General features: G+C 39.8%; 1 long non-coding RNA gene across 1 annotated transcript in view; it reads right to left on the bottom strand.

Moving 5' to 3' along the window:
• Nucleotides 1-4,446: 4,446 nt before the first annotated feature.
• LOC149122531 (uncharacterized) overlaps nt 4,447-14,906 on the bottom strand; it is a 164,425-nt gene continuing 153,965 nt past the window's right edge. The window contains exons 3-4 of the long non-coding RNA XR_016219618.1: nt 5,792-5,873; nt 4,447-5,384 (exon numbers count right to left, since the gene is read on the bottom strand). This is a non-coding gene — a long non-coding RNA (uncharacterized LOC149122531). The remainder of the gene's footprint in view (nt 5,385-5,791; nt 5,874-14,906) is intronic.

The raw sequence follows: 14,906 nt of genomic DNA, 5'->3' as shown, positions 1-14,906 counted from the left end.
CTAAAATGGATAAAGTATTACATTGTACATCAACCATCAGGACAAGAGCTGATCAAGTCACTGTTTCTCATAGTGTCCATTTCACTTCAACAAGTTTCCCCTTTGGTGCTCAGTTAGCTGTCACTGATCAGGGAGAACATATGATATTTGTCCCTTTGGGACTGGCTTAATTCACTCAGCATGATGTTTTCCAAATTCCTCCATCTTGTTGCAAATGACCGGGTTTCGTTGTTTTTGACTGCTGTATTCTATAGAGTACATGTCCCATAATTTCTTTATCCAGTCTACTGTTGATGGGCATTTGGGTTGGTTCCAGGTCTTAGCTATTGTGAATTGAGCTGCAATAAACATTAAGGTGCAGACAGCTCTTTTGTTTGCCAATTTCATTTCCTTTGGGTAAATTCCAAGGAGTGGGATGGCTGGGTTGAATGGTAGGGTTATAGTCAGGTTTCTGAGGAATCTCCAGACTGCCTTCCATAGTGGCTTAACCAGTTTGCATTCCCACCAACAGAGGGTTAGTGTCCCTTTTTCCCCACATCCTCGTCAGCATCTATTGTTGGTAGATTTCTGAATGTGAGCCATTCTAACTGGGGTGAGGTGAAACCTCATTGTGGTTTTGATTTGCATTTCCCTGATAGCTAGTGATCTTGAACATTTTTTCATGTGTCTGTTGGCCATTTGGATTTCCTCTTTTGAAAAATATCTATTGAGGTCCTTGGCCCATCTCTTAAGTGGGTTGTTTGTTCTGATGTTGTGGAGTTTCTTGATTTCTTTGTAGATTATGGTTATCAACCCTTTATCAGTTGCATAGTTTGCAAATATATTTTCCCATTCTGTTGGTTGCCTCTTCACTTTCCTGACTGTTTCTTTTGCAGTACAGAAACTTCTCACTTTGATGCAATCCCAAATGTTAATTTTGGCTTTGACTGCCTGTGCTTCTGGGGTGTTTTCCAAGAAGTCATTGCCGGTACCTATATCTTGCAGGGTTTTTCCAATGCTCTCTAATAATTTGATGGTGTCAGGTCATAGATTTAAGTCTTCAATCCATGTTGAGTGAATTTTTGTGTAAGGTGAAAGGTAGGGGTCTTGCTTCATGGTTCTGCACATGGAAATCCAATTTTCCCAGCACTTTTTATTGAATAGACTGTCCTTACTCCAGGGATTGGTTTTGGATCCTTGATCAAATATGAGTTAGCTGTAGATGTTTGGATTGATTTCTGGTGTTTCAATTGTGTTCCATTGGTCTATCCATCTGTTTCTGTACTGATGCCATAAACAAGAGTGTCAATTTGTTAAGTCAACAACAGGAGTCACTGTGCACTTACTCCTCATGTAGGATCTTTGTCCTTAGTGTGCTGTACATTGAGATTTAATGCTATAACTAGTACTCAAACAGTATTTTTCACTTTATGTTTCTGTGTGGGAGCAAACTGTTGAAATCTTTATTTAATGTATGCTAAACTGATCTCCTGTATATAAAGAGAATCGAAAATGAATCTTGATGTGAATGGAAGGGGAGAGGGAGTGGGAAAGGGGAGGGTTGCAGGTGGGAGGGGCGTTATAGGGGGGAAGCCATTGTAATCCATAAGCTGTACTTTGGAAATTTATATTCATTAAATAAAAGTTAATAAATAAATACATACATAAATAAATATAAAATAAAAAAAGCAGAAAAAAATATGGTTTTGTCTATCTTTATTTTATACCTCCATCAAACCAATGGTTAAGAATGTTATACTACTATTGTTTTAATGAACTGTGATTACTTTAAAATTTACTGTATATGGGGGAAATGGTTATCTTTCCCCTCAATCGTTATTTATAGCCCTTGCCTTTATGCCTGCTAAACTAAAGCTTTTGCATTTGACTTGTTATACTTTTTATTTGGAACAGCACTAAGCCCTTGACTGTAATGCTATCTCAAAAACTTAAACAAGGAAAGAAGGCAGGAAAGGAGGGAGGGAGGGAAAGAGGAAGCCTGGGAGGGAGAGAGGGGCAGGGAGGGAGGAATGGAATAACATTATATTCTTAGAATTGTATTTATGAACTACATTGGATCTGTTAAAAACTAAAAAGAACCTAAAAATTAAAAAAACAGTACAGGTAATTTAAAATCAGAAAGTGTAGTTATACACAATGAAACTAAAGGAGAGGAAGGCAAGCTGGAAAGGCTCTCTTCAAACAAGAGCATCTCATGCTCACTGTGAAGATTTCAGTCTCTCCTTCCTGTAAGCAAAAGTCTCCAAAAATATCTCTTTCGTATTATAAGACCAGCGAGTATTATGTGAAGATGAAAGAGTTGGGAGATGTTAGGATTGGTGTAACACTATCTCATCAACATTCTACTTATAAGCAAAGAATCAGAATTTTTAGATGAAGCTTGTATTTTGCATGAAATAGCAGATATCTTAATGCATGAATGCTGTTATACATTTTCTTTTCAGGTTGCATTTACAAAACAAATATAACAATATTTCATCTTAGAATGTTTACTATTTTTACATCATCATTATTTTATATATTTACCTTCCTAATTTCAAGGCCAATTTACAGTTTTAATTTTATTATCTAATAGAATTATAATGTGTTTAATACTATGTACACATTCATTTATACCTTTATTGGATTTTTTCTTTTAAAAATCTACAATGTTTTAATTTTTATTAGTTTTTAAAAATATTATACATTTTCCATATATACTTTTAAAAATGAAATATTGTTATTAGTATGATATTTCAAAATTATAGTGAGTAAAAACTGAAATGTTAGTTTGGTATTTTTCTGCAGTAATTCAATCCAAGCAATTGGACAGACTAGCATTAAAATGACTGATCGTAAGTTTCCATCTCTGCTTGTCATTAATTAAAGCCAAAGGCATCTAATAAACTGAGGACAGAGGGAGGGGTATTGAAACTGAAATCTAGTTAAAACAGGCTATAATCCTTTCAGTTGGTATATTAGCCAGGGCCAGTTGGAGGAAAAAGAACCACACTGGTAATTCTAAGTGAAAAATTTTTTACTAGATAGATGCTTGAAAAATCACTACAAAGGTTGAGAAGAATGTGCAGTAGACTAGGTCTCTGTAAAAGGCTTCTAGAATAAAATGGCTAAATCAACCAGCAAGGGAAGCAGCTACTCTACCACAATGAGAAATTTAGGGGACTTAGTGGGAGCAGTGTTTAAGCTGATGAGTTAGGAGTAATCTGGGTATTTGCAATTCAGAATCAGAAAACTCCTATCTTTATTGCTCCAACTAACTGCCTCTTGACACCAGCAAAGATGGCAACAGTATGCTAGAAGGCTGATTCCAGTTCACCAAAACTACCAAAACTGCCTTTCTATACCTGCAAAGCTAATAACGGAACATTGCAGCCAATGCAGCAATAGCCCCTGTCCATATCTCTGCTTGCCGCAAGCAACTGACAAACATAGCAGGGGCACAGCCTCTACTCATTCCTGCTTCCAAATCTTACATGAATGGATCCAAGTGGCCGAATTAAAATCACATTCAGAACTCAGTTGTGTGGGAAGCACATACTTCTTTGAGATGTTAGTGTCTATAGTAAATAAGGTTAAGCTAGTGAGACATATGGTTGCACCATGTTCACCATGGCTGGGAGACCAAATTATAGTATAACAAGTACAATATTAAAACTGATTGCTATAATATCATAAAAGATTACCCAAAGAGACCTGTGTCCACTTATACAAGGTATCTAGAGTAATCAAACTCAAAGAAACAGAATATAGATTGGTGATTGCCAGGAGCTCTGGAAAGGAGATAATAGGGAGCTATTTTACAATGAATACTATAGTTTCACTCATTCTAGAAGAGAAAGTTCTAGAAAGATATTATATGACAGTGTGCATACAGTTAATAATACTGTAGTATACACTTCAAAATTAAGAGAGTGTAATTATGTTTTTTTAACCACACTTCAAAAATAGTAAAAGCAAGAAAAGGGCCCACGTGGTTCAGGGATTTGTGGTTGCCCCTGGATTCTGAGCATAGTGATCATTATTTACAATGAATTGAAATTGTGCTTTTCAGTTGTTTTCTCTTTAGACCTAAATGTCAAGTGTTTTGGACTTGGTTTGTGGCTGGTTTTTTTTTTTTTTTTTATTATGATAGGCTTAAAATCACCTCAAAGCAAAATCTACCTGCAAAAGGCAAATTTTTTTATTTCATTATTTTTAAAGAAACAAGCAATTGCCATCAAGTTAAATAGACACCCCTTCCTAATAGCTCTAATTGGAAAAAAATCCTGATGCTGGTATTTTACTTTAGTTGTAAAGATTCTACAAAACTTTAGAGATCTGAGATGATACTTCCAAATTCATTATTGAATAGAGCAGATATAGCATGAAACATTCAAGCCACTTGCAAGACAGCAAATTTATTGTGAAATTTGTTCATTCAAGTCCTTTGTGCTTTACAAACATGTACATATGGATATAGCAAGAGGCACACGTTTGATTATTGAATGAAGGAACTTACTTTATGTGTAAAAAGGCCAAGCACCTAAAATGTAAAATTAAAATTTCTCTGTAGATTTGAAATACATATAATGCCTTTAATCTCCAGTCAACTCCAGTGAAACAAAAAATTCTTATAAGCTTCATATAAAAAATTGTTTTCGTGTTTCACGTATTGTTTTTCTTTAGGCTGGCGAGTCAGCTGGTTTTTGTGGAGAGAACAGGGATAAGAATGTTGGATCCTTTTATTATTGAGAAATTTTATAGATTTCAAGGAATTAAATTAATCTGGGGTTCAAGAGTCCTGTGTCATGAAGCCTACATTAAATTCTTAGGATTATTTGTTTTGACTTTGTGGGGGATATTTTATTTTTAAGTTCCTTGCAGGTTTTCTAAAGGATAACTTCCAATTCCCCAATAAGGTCGGAAAAGTCAAACGGAAACAATATGATCCATTGTACCTATTTAGAAACGCTATTTTCCCTGGTCACTGAAAAGGATGGAATTCAATTTCCTTGTCCTCAGTCAGTCCCAGTGTCTGCTTTTTCCAGGGATATGGGTAATGATTTTTAAAGAGGAAGCTTATCCTCCTACCCCTGTCTGCGATAGGCGTTCCTAGCGTTCTTAGCGTATTGCACAGGAGAGGCAATTTCCCAACTGCTCCCAGAACTCACCCCCTCACACAGCTTGTGTTTCTAAACAAAAGGCCTTTTAGTGCACAGACACAGATCTTGCACATGTTTCTTATCTTGGTAAAACTGACTGCAAAGGTCAAGTTTAGGGTGATCTCCTTAAACCCGCTGGATTCCATCACCCTCATATCTGGTTTGTTCTTTTTCACAGATGATTTGACGACTCCCAGAGCTGAACCAAACAATACAGACTCTGTCTGAATCACAGGAAAACTCCTGGAAAGAAAATGAAAAATTCAGTCCATTATGTGGTATCCAGATACCTGGCTGCTTGATATGGGGGAGACCAACACATCTGGATGATGCTGTCTGTGCCAGGACTGTGGGTGGCAGAAACAGGGAAAAAGAAGAATCAGGGTGAAGAGAACCAAAAGGAAGCCAGGGAAGGAGTGGGGGGGAGGGGGTGCTGGGCAGACCACACACAGGAAGTTCCCAGAATATCCAGGACAAGGAGAGAGTTGGGGCTTCTAAAAGGATTGATAGTCAAAGCAAGGGAAATCTATTCAGGCTTATGTTAGGTTTGAATTTTGCTAACCTGAAGGCTAGATACTTCTATCTTTCAAAAATGTACCAGAGATTTTCAAACGCTTTCAACAAATAAAGGGTCAAGAAACTAATTTTACCAGCTCTGTCCCACATTTCTGAAGATGTTTCACATTGTTCTGACTTTCAGCTCAAAAATCAGTCTTTTGCCCAGGGTCACCTCTGAAACGGACAAAAAGCGTCAGATACCAAAGTTTATTGTCGAATTAAAAGTCTCTTTGGAGGAGTGGTAAGTCAGCAAGTGTTTTTGGTTTGTTATTAGGGCAATAATGCTGGTCTAAGAGAATGAGTCAGGAAGTCCTCTCTCTGCTTCTGTTTCATGGGAGAGATTGTGCATCATTTCTTCCTTGAATGTGTGGTAGAATACAGCTGCAAAAAACATCTACACTAGATGCTTGCCCTTTTGTGGGGAAGGATATTCATTTTTAATCAATAGCTATGATCTCGTGTTCTTTGTGTGAGTTTTGGAAATTTCTCTTTCAAGAAACTGATCCATTTCATCTAAGTTATCAAATTTGTGGTGAAGGCATTATCTAGACTATTACTTTACTATCTTTTTAAAATACGTGGGATTAGTAGCGATGACCCCTCTTTCACTTCTGATGTTGGCATGTTTGTCTTCCTTTTTTAAGGATGCTTGCAGGTTTATCATTTTTAACGATTTTGTTTTTCAAAGAACCAGTTTTTTGGAGTTGTCGTATCACATCAAGTTAAGCTACTGCCTGTGCCACTAGCATCTTGTAAGAGCACCAATCCATGTCCTGGCTGCTCCACTTCCTATCCAGCTCCTCCTGCTAATGTACCTGGGAAGCCAGCAGAAGAAGATGGCCAAAGTGCTTGGGCGCCTGCCCCCACTGGGGAGACCCAGATGAAGCTCTTTGGCTCCTGGCTTCAGTTTGGCCTAGCCCTAGACATTGTGGCCCTTTAGGGAGTAAACCAGTGGGTAGAAAAGTCAATCTCTCTGCCCCTCTCACTGTAACTCTGCCTTTCAAATAAACAAATACATAAATTTTTTTTAAAAGTATGGATCAGAAGTGGAGCAGACGAGACACAAAAAACCCACAAAGAACCAGTTTTTCTGTGTGTCATTGATTTTCCTTTGTTGTTTTTCTGTTTGAAACTTCATTAGTTCCTACTCTGGTTTTTATTTCTTTTCTGCCACTTTAAGATTAAATTGTTCTTCTGCTGGCTACGCGGCTCACTAGGCTAATCCTCCGCCTTGCAGCGCCGACACACCGGGTTCTAATCCCGGTCAGGGCACTGGATTCTGTCCTGGTTGCCCCTCTTCCAGGCCAGCTCTCTGCTGTGGCCATGGAGTGCAGTGGAGGATGGCCCAAGTGCTTGGGCCCTGCACCCCATGGGAGACTAGGAGAAGCACCTGGCTCCTGCCTTCGGATCAGCGTGGTGCGCTGGCTGCAGCGTGCCAGCCGCGGCAGCCATTGGAGGGTGAACCAACGACAAAAGGAAGACCTTTCTCTCTGTCTCTCTCTCTCACTGTCCACTCTGCCTGTCAAAAAAAAAAAAAATTGTTCTTCTTTCTCTAGTTTCCTAAGGTAGAAATTGATGATTGATCTTAGATATTTCTTCTTTCCTAATATATGCATATAATATTAACAACATTACTCTAAGCATTGCTTTTACTTCACCACTCCCCAAATTTTGACAAATTGTTTTTTATTGTTGTTTGGTTAAAATATTAAAATTACTCTTGAAACTTTTCTAATCCACTCTAGTTAAAATTTTATAATCTAACATTCAATCCTCCTACTCTTTCCTTGCTTTATGCTTCCCCCATTACTTGTAACATTCCAATATACCACAGAATTTCATTATTATGCATGATTTTTTCTCTCTCTCTTGCTAAGATTTAAATTCTACTAGGAGGGCCAGTGTTGTGTGTGTAGTAAGTTGAGCCGCTGTCTGCAGCCCCAGTATCCCATATGGATGGTTTGAGTCCTGGCTACTCCACTTCCAATCCAGCTCCCTGCTAATGGTCTGGAAAAGCAGTGGAAGATGGCCCAAGTGTTTAGGACCCTGCACCCAAGTGGGAAACTCAGATGAAGCCGCTGGTTTCTGGCCCCTGGCTTTGGATTGGCCCAGTTGCGACTGTTCAGGCCATTAGGTGAGTGAACCAGCAGATGGAAGATGTCTCTCTCTTTCTCTCTCTGTATCTCCTTCTCTGTTATTCTGCCTTTCAAATAAATAAGTAAATCTTTAAAAATTTCTAATAGGACAAAATTCAGGGATCTTTGTCAGCTTTTTTTTTTTTTTTTAATGATGTACAAATATTTAGAACTACATCAGATAACAGTGGTCACTTATCACATTTGTAATACAAATAAGAGATTTTATAAAAAATTTGACACAGAATGTGAGAGAAGGACAAAGAATCTTTGTAAACAGGGTTTTAAAAATTTTTGATAATATATTTTTATATTAAAACTTGTTTTTCAAATTCTACATGTATTTTTTTGAAAATTCAACTTCATATATCTGAGTGAAGATTTTGTGCCCATTCGATCTCATCTGATTAGAACAGAACATGCTTTTAATATAGTACACCAGACACATTTTTATGTCTCTGGAGTCCAACTAATCGCAAATTCTGGCAACTCTGAGTCAGAGACCAATGATTTCCAGTCAAACTGTAAAATCATTCGCTCTGTGAATCACAGCATACAAATCATATTTTATGTCCCAAAGAAATGAAAATTTATATAGTGTGATTGATGAAGTCATTATTCATCTTTGGGCATAAAATATGACATGAAATTTCTCATACATTATAAGTGGCTGAATCAATTAAGAGATGGGAAACCTGACTGAAATATTTAATGGCCAGAATTTGAAGCAGAAGATTATGCTTTATAGAAACGAATCTATAACACTCATTTTGCTTCATTTCTCTGTCACGAAATAGCACTCAATGGGAGAATATGCTTCAGTGGATACCCAAGCAATATTCATCATCTAAGATGCATATCTAGTGCATTACAGCAATGTCTTGATAAAGAGTGTCATGGCTATTTATAGGTATAATTTAAATTGAGATTTCATTACCCAGAAAATTCCTGAGAAGAATCTTATGCTTCCATACAACTTAGCCAATTTTGCACTTCTCTTTTTCTGTCCTACTTTGCCCTAGACAGAGAGGGCTGTCAGTCTAAGATGAACATTGCAGCATGTCCACCATGGATGGCTCAGCAAAGGAAGCTAACATACTTTAGAATAGAGTTCCCGCTCAGTGGGTCATTCCTCCCTTATGGAACACTTCCATTTCCAGCCGTATTGTCCATGGGTAAGAGCGAAGAAGTGAAGGCTGCACACCACATATTTCCAAGGTTCCTGTGCATGTTGGCTTCGAGTTGGATCCTGCTATGGGAGTCATTGGTTGACCACGGGAGGAAGGGCAAAAGGGATTGCCTTGCCTTTGAGGTTTTTCTGCTCACTCTGCTGCTCAGGCAGGGCTTCAGGGGCCCTGAGGGTGGCTGTGTGCAGAGGGGCTGGCTCCTGGATTTTGACTTGGCTGCCGTTAGGCAGCATGAACTGCAGCCAAGGTACATCAGCACCTCTGGAATCTGGTTCAGAAGCAATTATAGCATCCTGATCTTTAAGTTACTCCTTTTCCCTTTTGCTCATTCTGTCCCTAAAGCACCTTTATAAACAACATATTTCACTCAGTCTTTGCTGCCTGACAATTCTATAGTGAATTCCATCTTTCTTTCGAGTCTATATATAACCCTGGTGCCAACAGTTATCCTAGAAAACAAACCTCAACTGTTGGGAATCTGGGATTTGCTATTGACCAGTTTGTGCTTGAACATCAAGCAGCCTCAATGACAAAGGAAAATAAAGTACTCAGAAGCTAAGGCTCATAGTGGCCTGGGATAAATTGTATCTTAATGGCAAGACTTCAGGAGAATAACTGTCAGCTTTAACTAGTTTAAAAGTGATGATTGCAAGGATCCTGAGGTTTGTTGGATGCTTCTAACTTCACTTCAGTTTTAGACAGAAAATAAAAAGTTCAGGATTTTATAGTCTTGGTTCTATGTTTAGTCAGAGACCCTGAAGTCCAAACTGATAGCCAGGCAAGAATCTTTTATCTCCCATAACCTATACACTCGGGACTGATGCAGCATAGAATCAGACACCAATGTTTTCTCTGTGGGTGGTAGAATTGCGTTATAACTAAAGCTTACTCCTTTACCAGGTATCTTGTATAGACGTTGGGGAATTAATGGGTAAAGGATGGAGCCTTCAAATCTGGAATGGGAATGAGGACAATTGAATGTATTCCAATGAGTCTCAGGAACTTGAATCTGTAAAAACATCAAGTGCCCTTCACTTTCAAAAGCTCTTCCTCCAGGCCTGATGACTCTATTCTTCCCTTCTGGAAAAGTGTGCAGTTCCCTTACAGAATTCTGTTGACTTTTTGCAAAGAATGCTCTTCCTTTTCCTGACCCACCCATCTTTGCCTCTAGATTCATAACCAGAAATAGATCCCAGCATGCTCCAATGAATTAATATGAAAATAATGATTATATTTTGTCAGATTATATTTGAAAACAGTTAGAGAATATGTATGGGTATGGTTTTTAAGTGGGTAGCCCAGGGGGCTGTATATAATGGACTCTTGTTTAGTACGGATGATGGGATCTCAAATGGCTGAGGCAGGAGCCAAATAGCAATGTGTATTTGCTAGATAAAGACATTAAAACGTTCATGGAATTAAGAGATGAGTTCACTTTGGTGCCAGAAATAAATAAAAATTCATAAAAATGTATATTATATAAAAACTATAATTTCAAAAACTTCTCATCCCCAAATAAACATCTCTTAGTTCCATTTTGCATGAGCCTTTTGAAGAACCCTACTGTTTGTGCATTGGGGGGCTACAGTGACATGAGTTTCAGCTTGCAGAGATTTTTGGCAACAGCTAATTTTTAAAATATATTGGTGGCCTAACATATAATTGATTTAAAACTCTAGGGCTGGGGGTGGGGGAGATTGGAGACTGCATGGAAGGGAGTCATATTTTCTTACCCAATCTCCAGACATGTGGTAGATGCTTCAAAGACCTAGGCCCAACTGAATGAAGGGGAAGTTGAGTGTTCCTGAAGGAGGTCCCTGGACATCCTAATAAGAACCTACTATATATCTTCCCAAAAGGAATCTGAACCCATCTTCCTGGACGTCTGTATATACTGGGTAAAGGGACAAACCTAGACTTTTATGATTATAAATCCATGGCTCTGAATTGCTAAATACCTGTTCATTTCAAGTGCCATTGTGGACCCAGTAAATATTTATGGAGTTTTGGTCTGATGACATCTTTGAGTGGGTCTAATGAACATGGAATCATGTCATTGTTGCAGTTTTCTGGTGCATAGTGGAAATGACATTCTTGACAATAGGTAGAATTGTCACTGCGGATTTGGTTGATTGAGGATCATTACTATAGATAAGACCAAGTAAAAGCCCTTGCAACATTCTATCTCTATTGAAATAGAAACTAAAAGCAGTATCTCATCTATAGGTAGTTATTAGGGATTAATTCACTACCAAAATTTGAAAAATGCAGAAGTATCAATTCTGTCACAACCTAATTAATACTGTCTTTTGAGAAGAAGACAGATGAATCTTAGAAAATGTTGGTTTTAGAAATGTAATAAGGCAATAATTCCCATTACAAATGCTATACAAGATGTAATTTCTTTACTGGAGCAAATCAATAGAGCCTTTAGGATGTGGTATGTAGTTATTGATCTGTCAGCATCAGAACCTCAGTACCTCTGAATTATGCCAGTTTCTGGATAGAGGCAATAGTAGCATGATGATCTCTAAGAAACTCCTGCTTTTTCAGCCCATAAATCACCTTTATAACCTGTTTCCTTCACTCTTTTTTCCTTTTCCATACCACCTGATATAGAAAATGTGCTTGTATCTGGCCAGCACACAAGTATACCTTCATTTGGAGCATTACTAATTCACATGTTCTCTTGATTACAATCTAGTTTGCAAGGACCATGATTATCTCAACACTCTATGGAACATAATGAGGATCACTAATAGGTCACAGGTAGCTGATTTATCCTGGTATAAGCAACTTCTAGATGACCTAGAACAGTGGTTGACAAAGTGTGGCCCCTGAATGAACAGCATTGACATCTGGGAAGATGTCAAAAATTCTCCAGTCTTAGCCCCATCCAGAGCCTACTGAATCAGAAACTTGAGGTGGAGATCAATCTGTGTTTAATATGTCCTTAGCGTAGCTTGATGAACATTAAAGTTTGCAATTCTCTCTTAGGAAATCAAATTTGTGTGAGACGGTAGGATGTAAACCTCATAAAAATTCAGGTGTACAGTACCCTGGTGGGGTTGGAGGAGTCTAGTCTTCTTGGCATCACTTCTAGAATAGAAGATAAGTTGCTTCACCCTACGTTACCCCTGCTATGACAGCAGTATAGTGCTGGGCTCCTCTGTGGAGTTTTGAAGCAAATAATACCACATGTCAGTGTGTTGCTTTCCCTTATATATGGAATAATTTGCAGGGCTACCAAAATGGAGTGAAGCTCAGTGCTCTGCCTCTTGGTGGCCTATGTATCTATCATAGGTTGGGATGCTCTGTGGATCTTGTGACATGCTTCAGCAGGAAGATTCCAGAACAGAGCTTGAGGGATCTCCAGGAAGGCCATCCCCTCTTCTCTCAACAACCACCTCTTAAGAAATAGTTTTTGATTTGCTTTGTGGTCCTGATTAAAAAAAAAAAAAAAACAAACTGTTGCTTGGTCAGTGGACACCTGAGCTGCCCATTATAAACCAAGTGCTGGTCTACCACACCCTAACTGGTCATGAGCAGCATTATTTTAATTTGGTAGAAGCAGGCATATGGGATTAGATCTCATCAGATCCTGAAAAGTCAAGTAAGCTGCATGCGCCAGTGGCTCACACTTACAGGACTACTATGCCTGCTTATTGTAGCCATCCCTCAGGCCACAGCTGGAGGCTTGTGGGGAATTTGGAGCAAGGTCATACCCTTTTCTACTAACAACTGTTGGCCCTTTGAGAAGCAGCTCCTGGCTTTCTTCCTCTGGTCAGTAATTGGTAGAAGAAAAACTGGAATCCTGTTTACATGTGGTTCTGTTGACATGTTTGCAGGAGATTGAGAGAAAGGAGGAGGAGGCCACTTCTAATTCCCTGCTTTTGGAGACACCTGAGGCATTGCAGCAGTAACAGCCAGCTCCTCCCTGGGGTTGCAAATGCCTGGGCTCTTGTTATTCGGTGACAGAGCAGCTCCAACAGTGGGAGTGGTGGTGCCTTTTGCAGCATCACTGAGAATGTCTGTGGGCTCCTCCATGGGAGTGTGGGCTTCTGAGCTTCTGTTCCACTATCGTGATGGCAGCAGGTAGCAGCAGTTGTGGGGCATCTTCCTTATGTGGCACAGTGGTTCCCTCTGCCCATTCCTCTTCCACATCATCTTGAATACTTGTAAAACTAATTCCTGCTCCAAAATCTCGGAAATATATGGAGTGGTCTCTGTTTTCCTGAGAAGTTGACTGATAAACCTCTTGGGAAAGCAGAGACTTAGACATGTTAAGTAACTTGTACAAAAGTATAGATCCTGGGGGGAATCCTCTTGGAAACATTGAGCTAATGCTGGATCTCTTCTAGGTTTATATGGAGTTTGAAACCACAATGTAGTATGTTGTTTGTGGCCTGTAGTAGCTAGGGAATTGGAAAGGAGCTGCTGGTGATATTCTAACAGTTTTCTGCCAAAGAATGTTTATACAGGCTGGCCTTAGGGCTTTTGTTACTAAACTTTTTAAAATACCTTAAGAAAGTAGCCTTGCTAAGAAACATCCAGGTATTTAATAATGCCATGAATAAATCTGAAGACTTATGCCCTTGAACTTGCTCTAGACTCTTCTAAGTTTTGGTTTAGAGGGAAGAGCAGCCTCCTTCCAACTCACACTTTATTTTCTTGTGTGTGGGGTTCCAAAAATCTGAGGGGTGAGAAAAATGAGAGCTGACTTCCAACTCCCAAGATACAGGATGAGGAGTATCTATGGGCGAACTAGCTTTGTGGTGCAGCAGGTTAAGCTGTTACATGCAGTGCTGGTGTCCCATTTGGACGAAAGCTTGTGTTCATGTTGCTAAACTTCCAATCCAGATCTCTGCTAATATGTCTGGGAAAGCAGTGGAAGATGGCCCAAGTGCTTGGGCCCCTGAACCCATGTAGGAAACCTAGAAGAAGCTCCTGGCTCCTGGTTTCAGATTGGCCCAGCTCCGGCCATTGGGGCCAATTGGGGAATTAACTACCAAGTGAAAGACTTGTCTCTCCTCCTCCTTTCTCTTTGTAACTCTGTCTTTTGAATAAATATAATAACCGTATTTAAAAAGAGTATGTATAGGCCGGCACCGCGGCTCAATAGGCTAATCCTCTGCCTTGCGGCGCCGGCACACTGGGTTCTAGTCCCGGTCAGGGTGCCGGATTCTGTCCCGGTTGCCCCTCTTCCAGGCCAGCTCTCTGCTGTGGCCAGGGAGTGCAGTGGAGGATGGCCCAGGTGCTTGGGCCCTGCACCCCATGGGAGACCAGGATAAGCATCTGGCTCCTGCCTTTGGATCAGCACAGTGTGCCGGCCGCAGTGCGCTGGCCGCAGCGGCCACTGGAGGGTGAACCAACAGCAAAAAGGAAGACCTTTCTCTCTGTCTCTCTCTCTCTCTCACTGTCCACTCTGTCAAAAAAAAAAAAAAAAAGTATGTATAGGAGAATGTATAAGGAACAATGGATCATATTGGAGGCCAGATATCTTATTTTTCCTTTTTACCCCATTCTCATAAATGTAGAGGTCTTCAGAAGTTCATGGAAAATGTGTCTTATGAAAACACCACGCAGTGGTTCCTGACCATTGGGAGACAGGAATGTTCCATAAGGTAAGCGAGCTTATTGACTTGAAATACTCATTAAAATGTGTTGCTCTTTGTCGCTCCCCCTCTTCGTGGAGGAACGACACTAAACCCTGCCTAGGCTTCATATCCGAGTCACGGCACCATTATGTCGCTCCCCCTCTTCGTGGAGGAACGACACAGGACCCTGCGCTGTTCTTTCGTCTGCTCGGCCCTCCCCGGGTTTGCTCCTGGTTCTTCCCGGGTTGGCTGGCGTCCCTTCCACCTCCGTGGAAGGGCGGTTCCCCC

This window comes from Oryctolagus cuniculus, chromosome 13 (assembly GCF_051225735.1).
Source record: "Oryctolagus cuniculus isolate XC-2025 breed Fujian yellow rabbit chromosome 13, ASM5122573v1, whole genome shotgun sequence".
In the NCBI taxonomy this organism is placed as follows: Eukaryota; Metazoa; Chordata; class Mammalia; order Lagomorpha; family Leporidae; genus Oryctolagus; species Oryctolagus cuniculus.
This window is presented reverse-complemented; position numbering and strand designations above follow the sequence as displayed.